Consider the following 17344-nt stretch of genomic DNA (forward strand, 5'->3'; position numbering starts at 1 on the left):
TATGTTGTGTCCTATTCACTGTAGGATGGTCAGCAGCATTCCCCACTAGTTACCAATAACCCCATTCTCTCCCCACCCCAGTTGTGATAATCAAAAATGTCTCCAGATATTACAAAATGTCCCTTTGGGGACAGAATCTCCCCCACTGAGAATTATTGACTTAGATCAAAGTAGTTAGATAGCATAGTAAATTTATTTAACTTTTATTTATTTATTATTATTATTTAAAATCTTAGAAATACAATTAGGTTGAACCTAAGGCAAACCAATTATTTGCACAATGATTCACTGTCATTGCTCTGGAAAAAATCAACCCTAGGGCATTCTGCATGGCCATGTGACTTAAACATGACCACAGCAAGAAGAGTGAAATTATCCCTGTTCAAATTAAAACATCTCAGAAATCTCTTTTGGATCACCTCTCCCTACTTAGCTTATGTTGAGGGTGAATTTGAAAAGCTGTCAATTTGATAACCATATTGATACATGTAAATGAAATTATGCCCTGAGTTTTAATCTTATATTTTCTGATACTTAGAAAATGGCTCCAACTCTAAGCCCATAATTCTTTGTTTCATCTTGCCTTTGATTTTAGCATATAACCATGGCTGTCTGAGCTAGTTAGTTCAGAGTGGTTTTACAAGATGATAATGAGGCCAATGTTGCAGTTTCAATTAGCTTCACAAAGGAAAAACCCAGCTTCACAGCAGCAGACTGAACTGCTAACCCCTGCCACCACTCTCAGCCAATGGCCAAAAGGAATATGAGAACAGAGAATGTTGCCGACTCAGCACTCCCAGGACCATTTAGCCTGGACAAGCAAAGGTCACATCTCATTGATGATGATGGCCCATCCGTGTTATATTCCTACACCAATTTACTGCAGAAACACAAAATGAAGATTGCTCTGTAAATCAAAGCTGCCTTTAGAGCCCATGTAGATCACTGAGGCAAAGACTTGTTTATTGTAATCTTTTTTTTTTTTTGGAATAATGAATAGGCAGCTGTAGCTTTTAAAAGTTTTTAAGCAACTTTTATTTTTGTTTTCAAATTTGCAATTTTGACCATATATTTAATGTTAACTACATTTTATCCACTCATGAAATTATTTTGTAATCATTCACTTAGAGGAATGGGTCATTATAATCATAAATATGTCTGCTACTATGTCAATATAATAGCTAAATAAGACAATTTTTCCTTGGAATGAGAAGACTTTTATAAGCACTAAAATGGAAATTGAATTTTACTTGCATTTAATACTATGGACAGAGGAGTATTAACAGGGATCTCTGGCAGCAATTTCCCTAAACTAATTTATGTGTTGTATAAAATGTAACATCCATGGAAACATGATCCTCAATTTGTGACTTTTCTTGCAAAGATTGGACTTAATTCTGCTAATAGAATATTTGTATTGTTCCTGTTAAACTGCCTAGATAATAATGGATGCAGGTGAATTTTGGCCAGTTTGGTTTCTGTACTCAGTTCCAGCATTAAGATACATTTCTTTCCATTTTCCTCTAGTCTTTGAATTCAGATCATATCATCCGCTGTCAAGCCACACTCTCCCAGTAGGAAGCTTCTGGAGCTTAATATTTATATGATGGTATTCCTTTCTCACTGGTGCCTAAATTTTTCTTCTGACTTACCAAGAGATTCATAGGAATTTTCAACAATGTCAGTATTATATTCTGATGATGAATGGAGGTCCAATTTCAAGCTGTTCTGTTCACAATGCATTCATCAAATGCGATCAACTTTAGTAGCCCATAGAGAAGATAGCTTCTAGAGCCTGATACTTACTTCACCTCATCAAAGTTCCGCTTAACATATTGAGTCCTAAATGAATTGCGGTGGACAAGCCAAACAAATTGAGCCTTGAATGCAAGAATGTCTACAGATGTTTCCATGAATTGCCTTTTAATCAATAAAATCAAGAACATGTGTGTTTTTTTAAATTGATTCCTACAGATGCAGCTGCCTGAGGACCACATTTTCCCACCTGCCTCTCTGTTACCATCAGTGCTGTATTCAGAATGTCATTTCAATATGCATGATATTCCTTTTCTAAAAATTCTAATATTTATCTAGCACTTCTATGTGTCAGGTACTATGAAAAGTGCTTTCGTGGATTATTTAATTTAATTTTTTATAATGGCCTTATGAGATATTTTTATTATTCCCATTATACAGCTAAGGGAACTGAATAGTCAGTGTTAGTCAGTGGCCCAGGATTATACAGCTAACAGTAACAATGACAGAGCCAGATCCTGAATTTGGTCTGTATGAATCCAAAGTCTATAGTCCTAACTGCTACATTGTACTGTCTCCTGAAAGTCATTATCACAAAGATTTGTATTATTTTTTATTTCTAAGAATAATATGATTTTATTTGTGTTATCACATTTGACTTAAAACAAATAACCAAAAATGATAACCAAATATCTTTCATGTCACCCAACCTGAATTCTTACAGAATGTATTCTGTCTGTGTTAATTTCACTTAGAACTGGGGCTTCATCCCTCTGGTATTCATGGGTCTTAAATTTATAGCTAGAAACTTATTCCTGTTTTGAGTAATTGTATTTCACTCCTTATGACATTTTGGGCACTTAAAACATGTTCGACGATATTTTAAAGAATGCAATTTACACCACTTCCTTTAGAAGACTATAAATAAAATAATGATAGAAAGTGTCAAGCCATAATTACATCGAGAGTTTTAGTAACCTCATAAACCACAAGAATGAAATACCAAAAAAAATTTTTTTTTCAACCACCAGCATCAAAGTCTCATTTGCTGATTCTATTTTTGCAGCATTGATGGAAGTAATCCAGTTAGGCTGACATTTTTATAGAGGATAGTTTGATGTTCAAATAAGCCATGTTATTTCACCATCTTTATTTTCTTTATGGGAAGGGTTTTTTTCTTCTGTAATGATATGAACTGCTCTATAAAGTAAATGAAAATGTGTCCTATAGGTTGGATTATGACCCCCAAAGACACATTTCAGTTGACATAAAGGTCTTTGCCATAACCACAGTTGATGTTTACAGATACACACCCCTTCTAATTTTTAATGCTGTTACTGAATTTCTTAATGAACCTAATCACAGAAAATGTGTCAAAAGGAAAGGGATGCTTGGTCTCAAACATATGCTTGGGTTTCTGTTATCAGGAAACAAACATCCAAATGCAATTGCACACAAGCTCACACACGTGTTCACACACAGACTGAAGTCTGGAGCCAAGTGTGAACTCGGTGACACAGTGACACTTAGAGCCAAATACTAAGCATACGTCGAAATTTGGTGTGATCACAACAGCAGAATGGTACAATATTGTTTCGTTCAGCCTGATGCAGGAAGAGAAGCCAAATGACAGAAAATCATAAAACAAATGTCATTTCCTTCCCAGAAGCATGTTTCAATAATTGAGAAAAAAATAAGACCAGTTTGTTTCAGTCTGACTTTCTTGTCATCGGTAAATTAATAGATGCATTTCTACTCTATAAGAAAAAATAGGCTGATGAACTTTAATGGCTGAGATGGGCTGGAAAAAATTGCTGATATTTGATGTTTCTGTCCTATAGATCAAAATATATAACTCATTCAGAAAAAAAAAAAAGAAAAAAAAAGTTTCAACAAATTTATATAGTCCTGTTTGACTAGAACACTACTCATTGTGTTCATTTTTATCCTATTAAGATTTCATTTTGTCTGTATTTTTTTTAAAGATGGCATATTTTTAATCATTTAGAAAATTCACAGCTTTAAAGATTGGCTTTCTTAATACAAATAACTTGCATATGGGTCAAATATTTTAGTATATTATTATCCATGCATTCCTTTGTGAGAGCCAAGGATAGAATAGATGTTCATCAGTAGCAAATTCACCAAGAAGGGAATTAGAATTCTTTCAGGATCCTTTGATACCTTTGGCTAATGGGCAAACGATAACCTCCTCAGGGAAAATGAATGGGCATCAATGATAACTCCTTCAAGAAATGCTCCTATATCATGTTAGAAAGTCATAGCTAGATGGAATGGCTGATAGACTCACAGAATGGAAATACCATTGGAATTAACCAACCCAGCAGTTCTCAGCTGTCCAGTTAGAGGGTCCAGATCCTCATGGATATGTTATTATGAGAAGTGAAGTATGTTGTATGTTTTTTGTTTCTAATGCTCAAAGTACTAAAGTTAGCAAATTATTTTATTCTTTTATAAATTAGAATGTACTTGAAATTATACATCCAAAAATGCCACACTAATTTAATAGCATTTTAAATCAGAAAGAAGGAAGTGCAGTTTCAGCTAATGGATCTAGTATTGCATACATGTCCCACAGAGATACCCATGGAAATGAATCTTGCATGAAAACATAAAGGTGATGTTTCCTAGCAGGAAAAGTTCTTGAACTGGAGATCTAGGCACTTCCTCTAAATTTTCTACAATCAGCAGAGATTGCTGAAATCATAAGCCAAGAGTTGATAGTGTGCATGGAATCAGCAAAGGGCCATAATCTTGAAGGACATTTCTCCAGGGCCTGGTGAGGCCTGAGGAAATATTTATACCACCTATTGAACACATTTTTTTTGTAACTGGATGTTTAGAACTCTTGGATTTTCTGTCTCCTCCCTGCTGACAGCACCCATCTCCCACTGCCAAAGTTTGTTTTCTCTGAGCTCAGTTCATCTAAAGTGGCCATACTCCAAGGGTTGACCTTTTCTTTCTTTGGATGTGTTAATATCATGGATTAAACTCTGTAGTTGGTCTCCATCCATGGCTATACTCATAGACTTAGAAGAAGTGTTAATTCAATGCTTACAGGAGAACTTTGTTCCTCTATCTACAAGTAGTTATTTGGAAGGGTGAAAGCACCTCACAATTGCCTTCATTTAATAAGAAATTAAGATCTAAATCTGACTATTAATGTTATTGTCGTTTTAAACTGCCTGATTATGATAATTGTCTAGGTTATCTAGTAAGGAATTTGTACCATATCTCATTTTCATGATCTTCATTCTTTGTACCCCCTTTTTTACTTATAGTTTGTATAAATTTATAATCTTAACAATTGTAGGACTAGAACGAAGATATGACTATTCCAATTCCTTTTATAGTACAGAGCAATCCCTTACCCCAAATTTAAATCATAAACATTTAAAATATTTGTAATTCATTTAAATAGCCATAGAAACTCTTTATGTGCTAACATAAATAATATTTTTGACAATACATTTTTAAAGGAAAAAAATTATTAAGAAAAGTGACATTGTTTTACATTTTTGCAAGTCTCATTAATGTCTTGCCTGAAAGAAGACAACTGGATTCTCATACCTGCTTCTGAGTTCATTCTGTTGTGCCATGCTTTTTGGTGAAGTATATGAAGAAAATCAAACTTCAAACAGTTGTGTACTTGGAAAAGGGAAGAGTATCTTAATAGCCTTTTGTGATAACCAAAAATTCTGCTTTGATAGTACACCAAAATTCAGCAAATAGGTTTTTTTTTAAGATTTTATTTATTTATTTGAGAGAGAGGGTGAAAGAGCACAAGCAGAGGGAGTGAGAGAGGGAGGGGGAGAAGCAGGTCCCCACTGAGCAGGGAGCCCAACATGGGGCTTCATCCTAGGACCCTGGGATCATGACCTGAGCCGAAGGCAGATGCTTAGCCAACTGAGCCACCAAGGCACCCCATCAACTGGTAGTTTCTAAACAGGTAGTTGTAATATGGAAACTAAAATCATACCACTGAACTTTTGTATTTCACTATATTAAAATATATTCATTTATCTTATACTTTAAATGGATATTTTACTCAGGCACAGTATTGTAACATCATGTGCTGATCATTTAGAAAAAATTGGTTCGATGAGTAATACAGATCTTCCAGATATAGATACATTTTGTCATACAATATTCAAGGTTCTGTTTACTATATCTCCACTGATCTCAGAAAACTCTTCAGATATTAGGAAACTGTCAAGTCCTCCATGGTGGATATAAGTTTTCCAAACTTCTAATTTTCATTTGAAAGCTTGAAATTTTATCATTGACAAAAATTGTTGTCAGTTGTTCCTTCATTCACTTTTGAGAAAAAGTTGTTCAAACACCTGTGTGAATAACCATAATTTGTCTCTTATTCATTCTTTTAAGAAAAAATTTTTTTTAATTTTTATTCAGTTTATTTTAAATTTTTTAATTGTATGTCAGTCACCATATAGTACATCATTAGTTTTTGATGTAGTGTTCCATGATTCATTGTTTGCATATAACATCCAGTGCTCCATAACATCAGTGCTCTCCTTAATATCCATCATTGGGCTAACCCATCCCCCACCGCCCCCCCCTTCTAAAACCCTCCTTTTGTTTCCCAGAGCTCATAGTCTGTCATGGTTCATCTCCTGCTCCAATTTCTTCCCCTTCATTTTCCCCTTCCTTCTTCTGATGTCCTCCACGCTATTCCTTATGTTCCACAAATAAGTGAAACCATATGATAATTGATTTTTCCTGCTTGACTTATTTCACTTAGCAAAATCTCCTCCAGTCCCAACCATGTTGATGCAAAAGTTGGGTATTCATCCTTTCTGATGGCTAAGTAATATTTCATTGTGTATATGGACCATATCTCTTTATCCATTCGTCTGTTGAAGAGCATCTCAACTCTTTCCACAGTTTGGCTATTGTGGACATTGCTGCTATGAACATTGGGATGCATATGGCCCTTCTTTTCACTACATCTGTGTCTTTGGGGTAAATACCAAGTAGTGCAATTGCTAGGTCATAGGGTAGCTCTCTTTTTAATTTTTTGAGGAACCTCCACATTGTTTTCCAAAGTGGCTGCACCAACTTGCATTCCCACCAGCAGTGTAAGAGGGTTCCCCTTTCTTCACTTCCTCTCCAACACTTGTTTACTGTCATTAATTTTGGCCATCCTAACTGGTATAAGATGGTATCTCAATATGGTTTTGATTTGAATCTCCCTGATGGCTAATGATGATGAACATTTTTCATGTGTCTGTTAGCTATTTGTATATCTTCTTTGGAGCAGTGTCTGCTCATGTCTTCTGCCCATTTTTTGACTTGATTATCTGTTTTTTGGGGGTGTTGAGTTTGAGAAGTTCTTTACAGATCTTGGATATCAGTCCTTTGTTCTGTAGTGTCATTTGTAAATAGTTCTCCCATATTACTAGAATTCATACAACAATTCAGTAATGTGGCAGGATACAAAATCAAACCACAGAAATTAGTTGTTTTCTTATACACTAACAATTAAAGAGAAATTAGATAATCAATTCCATTTACAATAGCACCAAAAACCATAAGATAACTTGGAATAAACCTAACCAAAGAGGTAAATTATCTATATTCTTTTTAAAAAATTTTTATTTTTTTATTAACATATAATGCATTATTAGCCCCAGGGATACAGGTCCATGAATCGCCAGGTTTACACACTTCACAACACTCACCATAGCACATACCTTCCCCAATGTCCATAACGCCACTACCCTCTCCCTACCTGCCTCCTCCCGGCCACCCTCAGTTTGTTCTGTGAGATTAAGAGTCTCTTATGTTTTGTCTCCCTCCTGATCCCATCTTGTTTCATTTATTCTTTTCCTACCCCCTAAATCCCCACGTTGCCTCTCAACTTCCTCATATGAGGGAGATCATACGATAATTGTCTTTCTCTGGTTGACTTATTTCGCTAAGCATAATACCCTCTAGTTCCATCCATATCATTGCAAATGGCAAGATTTCATTTCTTTTGATGGCTGCATAGAGTTCCATTGTGTGTGTGTGTGTGTGTGTGTGTGTGTGTGTGTGTACACATCTTCTTTATCCATTCATCTGTTGATGGACATCTAGGTTCTTTCCATAGTTTGGTTATTGTGGGCATTACTGCTATAAACATTTGGGTGCACGTGCCCCTTTGGCTCACTACGTTTTTATCTTTAGGGTAAGTACTCAGTAGTGCAATTTGCTGGGTCATAGGGTAGCTCAATTTTCAACTTTTTGAGGAACCTCCATGCTGTTTTCCAGAGAGGCTGCACCAGCTTGCATTCCCAGCAACAGTGTAGGAGGTTTCCCCTTTCTTCGAAAGGATCTATATTCTAAGAACCACAGAACACTCGTGAAAGATATTGAAGAAGACACAAAAAGAGGGGAAAAGCATTCCATGTTCTTTGATCAGAAAAAATGACATTCTATGAAGAAAGCAGGTAGTTCAGCTCACAATTCAATCATCATACTTTCATACGCAACAGAAGTGCTATATTCATACTATTTTGTCACTCAATATTTTTTTAAAGTGGTCTAGTATTGAGATTTAATTAAAATCATTTTTAAAAGATTTTATTTATTTATTTGACAGAGAGAGAGAGATCACAAGTAGACAAGAGAGGCAGGCAGAGAGAAGGGAGAAGTAGGCTTCCTGCTGAGCAGAGAGCCCGATGTGGGGCTCAATCCCAGGACCCTGGGATCATGACCTGCGGTGAAGGCAGAGGCTTAACCTACTGAGCAACCCAGATGCCCTAATTAAAATCATTTTTATTACTTTATTAAAGACACTCTTGAATGAAACTGGCTTTTATGGTTTTGGTCAGACTAGAGTGCACATGCCATGAAAGACACAGGAACTGTTCATGCCACTGGTGCTGCTGCCTCAATCCATGCTAAGTCCCACAGGTTTACCCGCCATTGATTTTGCACTATCAGTGCAAATGTCAAGATGGTGGTAAAAACAAATAATTTTAAAATTTTACGTAAATAATCCCATCCTGTGCGTGTGCTTTGACCAAGAATCTTTACATGTAACATTATGGCGTTTTTTTTAGAGATAGATCTAAGTTTATACATATAGATCTAGTTCATATATTACTTTTTAGATTTTTTTGAGCTACCTATGTGCCCCTCTAGTTCAAAAATTTTAACTACTATGTTATATTTATCACTTTGTTCCTATATTGGTGGATGTTTAGGTTATTTCCAACTTTTCACTGTTGTGAGTATTTCCTTAAGCAAGAATCACTCTACGGACACCTAGGTGGCTCAGCTGATTAAGCATCCAGCTCTTGATTTTGGTTCAGGTCATGATCTCAGGGTCATAGGATCAAGCCCCACATTGGGCTCCTCAGCAGGGAGTCTGCTTCCCCTCTCTAGCCCTTTGCCACTTCCCCTGCTCATGCACACACTTTCTCTTTCTCTCTCTCTCAAATAATAAATTAAAAAATCTTTAAAAAAAAGAAAGTCACACTAGGTTTTACACCATGATGTGGTCTTCCCAAACCTAAAAGTATACATATACTCGGTTTTTCATATCTAGATTATGAAATTGTCTTTAAAATGGCTCTATCAATTTACAACCTAATATGGTTCTTAACTGGTACTCTCTCTCTAGGGGCATTTTGGCAATGTGTGTGAAGCACTTTTTTGAACCAGAAATTCCAATTCTGGGAATTGACTATGAAGGTCTTTTGGCTAGGAATGAATACAAAGTTATTTTTTTTATAAGTTTGCTTATGACTGTTTATAAAGTAGAAAATCTAGACAAAAGCTTCTAGATAGTTGACAAGAATATATTGTGGTATCTATTCATGGATATTGGGTGACCATTTTATATCCTAATTTTATTTAATTGATACATGTTATTTTATCTAACTATATTTATCAAAGTGGATGATGGAAGTACCGGTAATTTTTTCTTGTGTGTGTGTGTGTGTGTGTATTTCAAATTTTCTTGTGTTATTGAGAGTATGTTACTACAAAAGGAGAGAAAGAGGGGAGGGAAGACAGACAGATGGATGAGTGCATATATTTTGAAATGTCATCCCAAACTAAGTTTTAAGTGAGACAAAAAATAATAATAATAGTAAGAATAACAGTACCCAAATTTGACACAGCTTTGGAGTGATTTTTAAAGCCTCCTGAAACCCCTAGAGACTTTGATTTGGTGGGGCTGGGGATCATTGAGTCTTGAAATGCATAAACCTCACACCTGAAGAAATACTAATTCAGAAACTGCAGCTGATTCCATCTGACTTGCCTGCATTGACAAAAAATAAGGAGTCTTGTCCTTTTTAATATTTGGCAGGCAAAAGTGATAAGCAATGGCTGGGGGAAGTTCTGGTGGTACCTTCTTCTCCTGGAAGCTGGAAGCTGAAGGCAGGAGCCTCTGCAACCACATCCTGGGGCAGGAAGGAGCCCTCTTTCCTGCAAACCTGTCCCAGACTTTGCTTTCCTCTCCTTGGCATTGGCAGCCTGCCTTGAAGCAGACAAGGTCAGGTCTGAAGGTGGTTGCTCCAGGTGTTCCTCCTCAGTTCTCTCCCATCCCTCCTTTCTCCATTCCCTAGCATTTGGGTCAACTTCCTCTGCAAATTTGAGCATCAGACCTTGGGGTGAGCTTGTCAAGACACATATTCCTAACCCCCCCAACCCCAGAGCTTCGGGTTCTGTAGGTTCATTTGTAATAAGCTTCAGGTGACAAAGCTTCTGGCCGGCCCATAGACTGCACTGAGGTAGAGACAATAAATAGACTCAACAGAGAGAGCCAGCCAGAGACTCAGGGGCTGAACAATAAAATATTATCAGAGAGGGAGACAAACTGTAAGGGATTCTTAATCATAGGAAACAAACTGAGGGTTGCTGGAGGGGAGAGGGGTGGGGGGATGGGGTAACTGAGTGATGGACATTAAGGAGGGCAGGTGATGTAATGAGCACTGGGTTTTTTATAAGACTGATGACTCACTGACCTCTACCTCTGAAATTAATAATACACGATATATTAATTAATTGAAATTAAATTAAAAAACTAAAGTAAATAAGAAAGAAAAATAAAAAGAAACCGCTCAGTATTTTCTGGAATGGGTAAAATAGAGAAAAAGTATAACACCAAGTTTCAGTGAGAACACTGAGGAATTTGAATTTTCATATATTGCTGATGGGAGGGCAAAAGTACGTTCACTTTGGAAAACTGTTTTGTAGTTACTTATGAAAATATTTACCTACTAAAGGGGTAAAAAAGTTATTCACTAGAATTCCCATGATATGGTCATTTAGAAATGCAGATGTGAATGCAGTAGTTGTTAACAGCATTAGTAGTGGGAGTGGTAATAAGAATAGCAATAAGAATAATACAGGTAGCAGTAATAGGAAGATTAATAATGAAATCACACAAATAAACAAGAGCTGGTTTTCCCCCCATGTTTTTTTTTTTTTTTTAAAGATTTTACTTATTTATCAGAGAGAGAGGGAGAAAGCTAGCACAGGCAGACAGAGAGGCAGGCAGAGGTAGAGGGAGAAGCAGGCTCCCTGCTGAGCAAGGAGCCCGATGTGGGACTCGATCCCAGGACGCTGGGATCATGACCTGAGCCAAAGGCAGCTGCTTAACCAACTGAGCCACCCAGGTGTCCCATTCCCCCCATGTTTTGATGAAAGTCTCAAACATGGTATTATTGCCAAACCAGAGACAAGATTTCAGATGCAAAAATGTTATGAAATCACAAATTTTAAAGATGTGTCTTTAAATTGGATGTATTACATTTTTAATGAAAGCAAGGTCTTTAAAAACATGCCAAACCTTATGATCCAGAAAAGGCTTTCTTTTCCTCCTGCAAGGTATTATTTATCTTTTATTAATAGGTTCAGCCAAGCCATTTTTATAGCCTTGCATATTATCAAAAAGTGTTTTTATTTCTCAATCTAACTACTCCCTTTCTCAACCTATTGCATTAATTCTGCCTGTAGCAGCCAAGTATATACTGAAGTCTAGATAAAAGAGATTTTTTCAAAACCCCATTTGTGTTTTTCCTTTTTGTGTTAAATTATAAATACGGTAATTGGCGGTTAATGAGATGTAAGTGCTGTAGCCTCAGACTCTTTGGGTTTACTCATGTCTCTGCACCATTTTCATCCGGCCCTCATTTTCCACACACCAGACCTATAATTATGACAAAATTTATCCGAGCCAGAGAATATTTTGTTTTTCCCTGTTGCTACCTACAGACCCTAAAGTTATGGAAAACGTTGAATATGCAAAATTAACTTTAACCCTCCCCCACCCCAAGAAAAATTCTAAGGGGCAACTTAATGGATATAATTAAAGTTGTGTGCATTGTAGATTTCAGAGATCACTGAGGCATCTAGAAAGCATCTGATCTAGTAGTTTGACTTTCATATCAATCCCATTTTGTGATGAATTACCCCAGCTTACAGAAGCAAAATATACGTGAAGCTGGGATTTGAACTGGAGATCTATCTGGTCCTAATTCCCGTGCCTTGTCGAGGGGTTTGACAGGTGTCTTTTGCCTCTCTGAACAGTGGTTTGTTGTTGTTGTTGTTTTTCAGTGTTCCAAGATTCATCATGCTGTTTGGCCAGCCTACCTTGAACTCTTTCATCACCTGGTTTTAAATGTATTTAATAAGCTTTTAAGGCTCCTTTATATTTGATTTGTACATTATCTTTTAACAACAGTGTCCTTGCACCAGATGTTTTGATGTACTAAATTTACACATACACCTGAGTGAGGAAGACATGTGCGTTTTGTATTGTTAAAAAAAAAAAAAAAAAAAAAAGATCCCGGTCTCATGTTTATGTTGAAAATGTCAGTCTTTGTTTCCACTCAAGTGCTAATCTTTCTAAAAATGTCCCTCACATTGAAGGACATCCAAAAGGCAGTAACTTATTAGAACCTTGGGTTCAGATTACAAATGCATTTGGCTAGCTCAGTGTTAAAGTTCAGATTATCTCGGAATTATTTTAAATATTTGTGCAGGAGACTGACTAGTTTACTAACGCATTGCCTCATAACCCTCCGCTAATAACCACCTTGGTTTGTGATGGTTAACTCCAAGGGCTCAAGCAAGCTCGCAGCGAAGGTAATTTGCTTCAGTGTCTGAAGCTGTCATATGATGTCTTTTCCCTAGGATGTGGAAGAGTTGACTCAGAAAAGGAATTTGAAACGGAATTTTAGACCCCACTTTATTATTTGCACAGAAGAGTTGAAAAGAAAGTTCTGATGAGGTAACGTCCTCCCCTCTCTGCCTCCTTTTTTGTAGCTAGTACTTCCTAATTATTTACATTTAAACTGGAGACCAGTAGGATGATGTAGGGGAAAGAATGTCAGTGTGGGAGTCGGGCTACCTGGGATGTAGTGCTGGCTCTGTCGTTCAACTCATGACCTTAGACAAGCCATTTAGTTTCTCTGGGTGTTGGTTTCCATAAGTGAGAAAGTGACACAAGGTCATTCCTAAGCTGTAGAGTCTGTGTACATGTGCATTCTGGCAAGAGAAGCTAAACTAGCTAGAAGACAGCAGACCCAGCTATAGGCTAGGCAGACGCTGCCTCCCTATTTCTAACCTGTTAGCAGGGTTGACTGTGTGGACAGCAACTTGTGCTTGCTTTAGTTAGGGGTTTGCTGCTACCACCTTGAAATTCTTCATAATTTTGGAACGAGATCCCTGCATTTTCATTTTGCTCAGCACCAAAGTAGGTAACAGGTCCTGCCTTTTGATGATATATTTCTTACCATTGTGTTGCTCAGCTCAGATTGGTCGCTTTGCCACCATTGTACCTTTTGGGTAGAGTAAGGGGAGCAAAACTTGGCAAAAATGAATGTGTGGAATTTTGTGGTTATTTTCAAAGACCTGAGTTTTTGTTTGTCTACGTTTTCCTTTCTCTATGCCTCCTTGCCTTACCTTGTCCCGAGGAGGGATAGTATGCTCTTCTGGGTGACTGTGTGAACTTTTGGTTTCACACAGGTAAACCGTGTGTGTCAGCTTCTATGACTCATATCTTGGAATCTTTGTAAAGCTGTGTTCAGTCCCATTTTCAACACATAAGGGTTAGTTCCTGGTATTTGTCACTAGGTATTTTCAGTCTCTCCACTCTGCATCATTCTTGTCATTGCCACATAATCAGTTATAGTACAATATAGAGGATACTTGTGGCTTTGAATTATGATTTTGCTGTCAATTTTTATGTTTCCAGAGAAGTTACAATTACAATGACTTGATAGACTAGAGAGATGACTTCTCCTCCAATAGCTGCTTTGTTTTGACCAAATGAGCTCTCCTTCACCTTTGAAAGTAGAATAGCCACCCTAGATGATGAGAGATCAATGCCATATAAAAGGAGCTGGGCTAAAATGCACATTCATGCAAGAACCAGCTTCACTGTGCACATTTACATTGATAAAAATTACCCTGTGATTGCAAAGGGACATATGTTTTCTTCATTTGTTCATTATTGCATGCCAAAGGATGAAAGAGCGAAAGAGACAGAGAAAGTGTTTCTGTGTGCCCATCGATAGGCTGGATATGGTTTTACATTATGAGCCTACTTTCACAAATGTAGAACAAATCTCTAAGCAACGAAATGACCAATTTACATATCACATCCAAGATAATTAATTGCTTTGGTGGGTTATCCCCAAGTGTCTGATTTCAAAGCTTCAAAAATGCCAAACCAATCCTCAAACACTGGTTTTGTTTTGTTTTTTTTTTTTCCTTTACAAATCCAGTGTTCATCATCTCCCAAAAGGCTGTCTTTTTGCCCTCAGTGAATAAATTCTACTACTTAAAACCTGATAGCAACTTTTAATTATATTAACAGGATCTTAATGTTTTAAAATATTTAGCTAGTCTTTTTCCTCAATAAAACTGAAAGTGACTATATGTCAAATACTTTTTTTCTTTGTATTTTTTAACATTTTAAATAAATTACAGTTAGTTAACATACGGTGTAATCGTTTCAGGTGTATGGTGTAGTGATTCCACACCTCATTCGATGCCGGGGACTCCTCATGACCTGTGCTGAATTCGAACTGCTGCCTTGACTCCTGACTTCTAAATTGGGGAACATGTCATTTTTATTTTTGGGGTCATATAAAGTAGTGTTTTGACTCATAGTTATGCTTAAGAATAGGAAAGCAACAATTAATACATTTTTTAAGGGAGTACAATTGGTTATCATTTCTGGTACTAATAACAAGAAAAACAGCACTCCCAGCTCCTGTTTATAAGTTCTTTCTGTGCAATGGATTGGACTGTTCTAGCAATAAATTAATAGCTTTGAGGGACGACTGGGTGGCTCAGTTGGTTAAGCAGCTGCCTTCGGCTCAGGTCATGATCCCAGCGTCCTGGGATCGAGTCCCACATCGGGCTCCTTGCTCCGCAGGGAGCCTGCTTCTCCCTCTGACTCTTCCTTCCACTCTGTCTGCCTGTGCTCGCTCTCACTCACTCTCTCTCTGACAAATAAATAAATAAAATCTTAAAAAAAAAAATTAATAGCTTTGAAACTGTGGGATTTTAGATGAAAAGAACCAAAGTGAAACTCCTCAAGTAATTAGATAAATGGATTAGTTCCGTGCATTTTGTTTCAAAACACCTTTTTGAACACTACAAAGATTCCAAAATAAAAGCTGTAAAAGCCTAACTACACAGTTTACCTATGAAGAAAAAGAAAATGAGAAGTTCAAGTATTCACTGAGTAGAGTATAATTTCCTGTAATGTCCCTCCTCAGTGACATCCAAGAGAGGAGGGCACCCATTCAGTATCTTCTTATAAATGTTGGTATCTTCTGGAGAGTGACCCTAAAGGTGCCAATTAACATCATAGTGATAACTCCTGGCAAGTCTGTAAGATGACATGTTGTCTGATAGGACACTAGGCAGAAACACCTATAAGGGGAAGTGAGTACTATGGAATTTTACCCCTCAGCAGGAAACTCAGTGTTTGCATGTTTGGCTGCACCTTGGAATCACCTGGGCAAAGAAAGCAAACAAAAACAAAAACAAAAACAAACAAAAAAACTGGGTTCTGCCCAGAGAGATTCTGATGTAATTGACTTAGGGATTGGCCTGGGCATTGGAATTTTAGAAGTCCTCCCAGGTGATGTTAAGGAGTAGCCAGAGCTAAGAACCACGGTCTGAAGTGAGGTTTCTTTTAAAATATTTAACGGCTTTATTGAGATATAATTCACATGGTATCCTAGTCACCCATATAAATTGTACAGTTCAGTTGTTTTGAGTACATTTAGTGTTGTGCTACCATCCCCACAGTCAATTTATAACATTTCCACTACCCCAAAAAGAAATCCATTAGCAGACACTCCTACTTTCTTCCCCATTCCTACCCTAGCCCTAGGTTACCAATAACTTACTTTCTGTCTCTGAAGATATGCCTATTCTAGACATTTCATGAAAACGGATCATACAGTCTATGGCCTTTTGTGAATGACTTCAGTCTCTTGGCATGATGTTTTTAGCATACATATTATAGCATGTATCAGGACTTCATTCATTTTTCTTGCCAAATAATATTTCCTAGCATGGGTAATAACACATTTTGTTTATCCATTCACCAGTTGGTAGATATGTGGGTTGTTCTAAATTTTGGCCATTATGAATACTGCTGCTACAGACATTTTGTAAAAGTTTTTGCATGCACATATGTTTTAATTTCTCTTAGGGATATATCTAGAAATAGAATTACTGGGTTATATGGTAATTTTATGCCTAACTTTCAAGGAACTGTTAGACTTTTCCAAAGTAGCTGGGCCATTTTCCCTTCCTAATCAATGTCTGAGTTTTCCAGTTTCTCCACATCATTGTCAACACTTGTTGTTATCTTTTTGATGATAGCTATTCTAGTGGGTGTAAAATGATATCACTGTGATTTTGATTTGCATTTCTGTCATAGCTAAAGAAGTTGAGCATCTTTTCATGTGCTTATTGTCCATTTGCATTTCCTCTTAGGAGAAATGTCTATTTAAATCCTGTCCACTTTCTAATTGAGTTATTTGTTTTATTGTTAATGAGTTGTAAAAGTTTTTTATATACATATTCTAGATATAAGTTCTTTATAAGAAATATGATTTGCAAACATTTCTTCCATTCTGTTGGGGTTGTCTTTTCACTTTCTTGAAGGTCTCTACTGAAGCAGAAAAGTTTTTAATTTTGATAAAGCCCAATTTATTGTTACTTTGTTGCTACTGCTTTTTGCATTCTATCCAAAAAGACTTTATAAAACCCAAGGTAATGAAAATTCTCTCCTACATTTTCTTCTAAGTGTTTTACAGTTTCAGCTCTACATTTAGGTCTATAATCTGCTTTGAGTTAATTTTTCTGTACAGTGTGAGAAAGAGTCCAACTTTTTTCTTTTGTATGTGGTGATCCTAGAACAAGTTTTTAAAATAGTGTCTTCACTGATGGTTAGTGAACATCTTGCTAAAAGTCAGCTGTGTGGTGAACTTCATGGGGCATGGCATATGAGGCATCTATGCCAAAAATGAATTACCAGAGAATTCCAGCTTCTTCTGCTCTTCCCAGGGAGCCCATA

At 36.8% G+C, this 17344-nt stretch overlaps 1 protein-coding gene across 11 annotated transcripts in view; it reads left to right on the forward strand.

Annotated features, from left to right (window-relative positions):
* Positions 1-17344, forward strand: part of THRB (thyroid hormone receptor beta) — a 398126-nt gene that overhangs the window by 92868 nt on the left and 287914 nt on the right. For 2 of the 11 annotated variants that reach the window (XM_059390839.1, XM_059390841.1), the window contains one exon: positions 12931-13027. The exons of 8 other annotated variants lie outside the window; for them this stretch is intronic. The gene's annotated coding sequence lies outside the window, so the exon portion shown is untranslated. Of the gene's footprint in view, positions 1-12305; positions 13028-17344 lie in introns of those variants that run through there. One more of the 11 variants, XM_059390842.1, reaches the window with a different exon arrangement.

This window comes from Mustela nigripes, chromosome 2 (genome assembly GCF_022355385.1).
Source record: "Mustela nigripes isolate SB6536 chromosome 2, MUSNIG.SB6536, whole genome shotgun sequence".
Lineage (NCBI taxonomy): Eukaryota > Metazoa > Chordata > Mammalia > Carnivora > Mustelidae > Mustela > Mustela nigripes.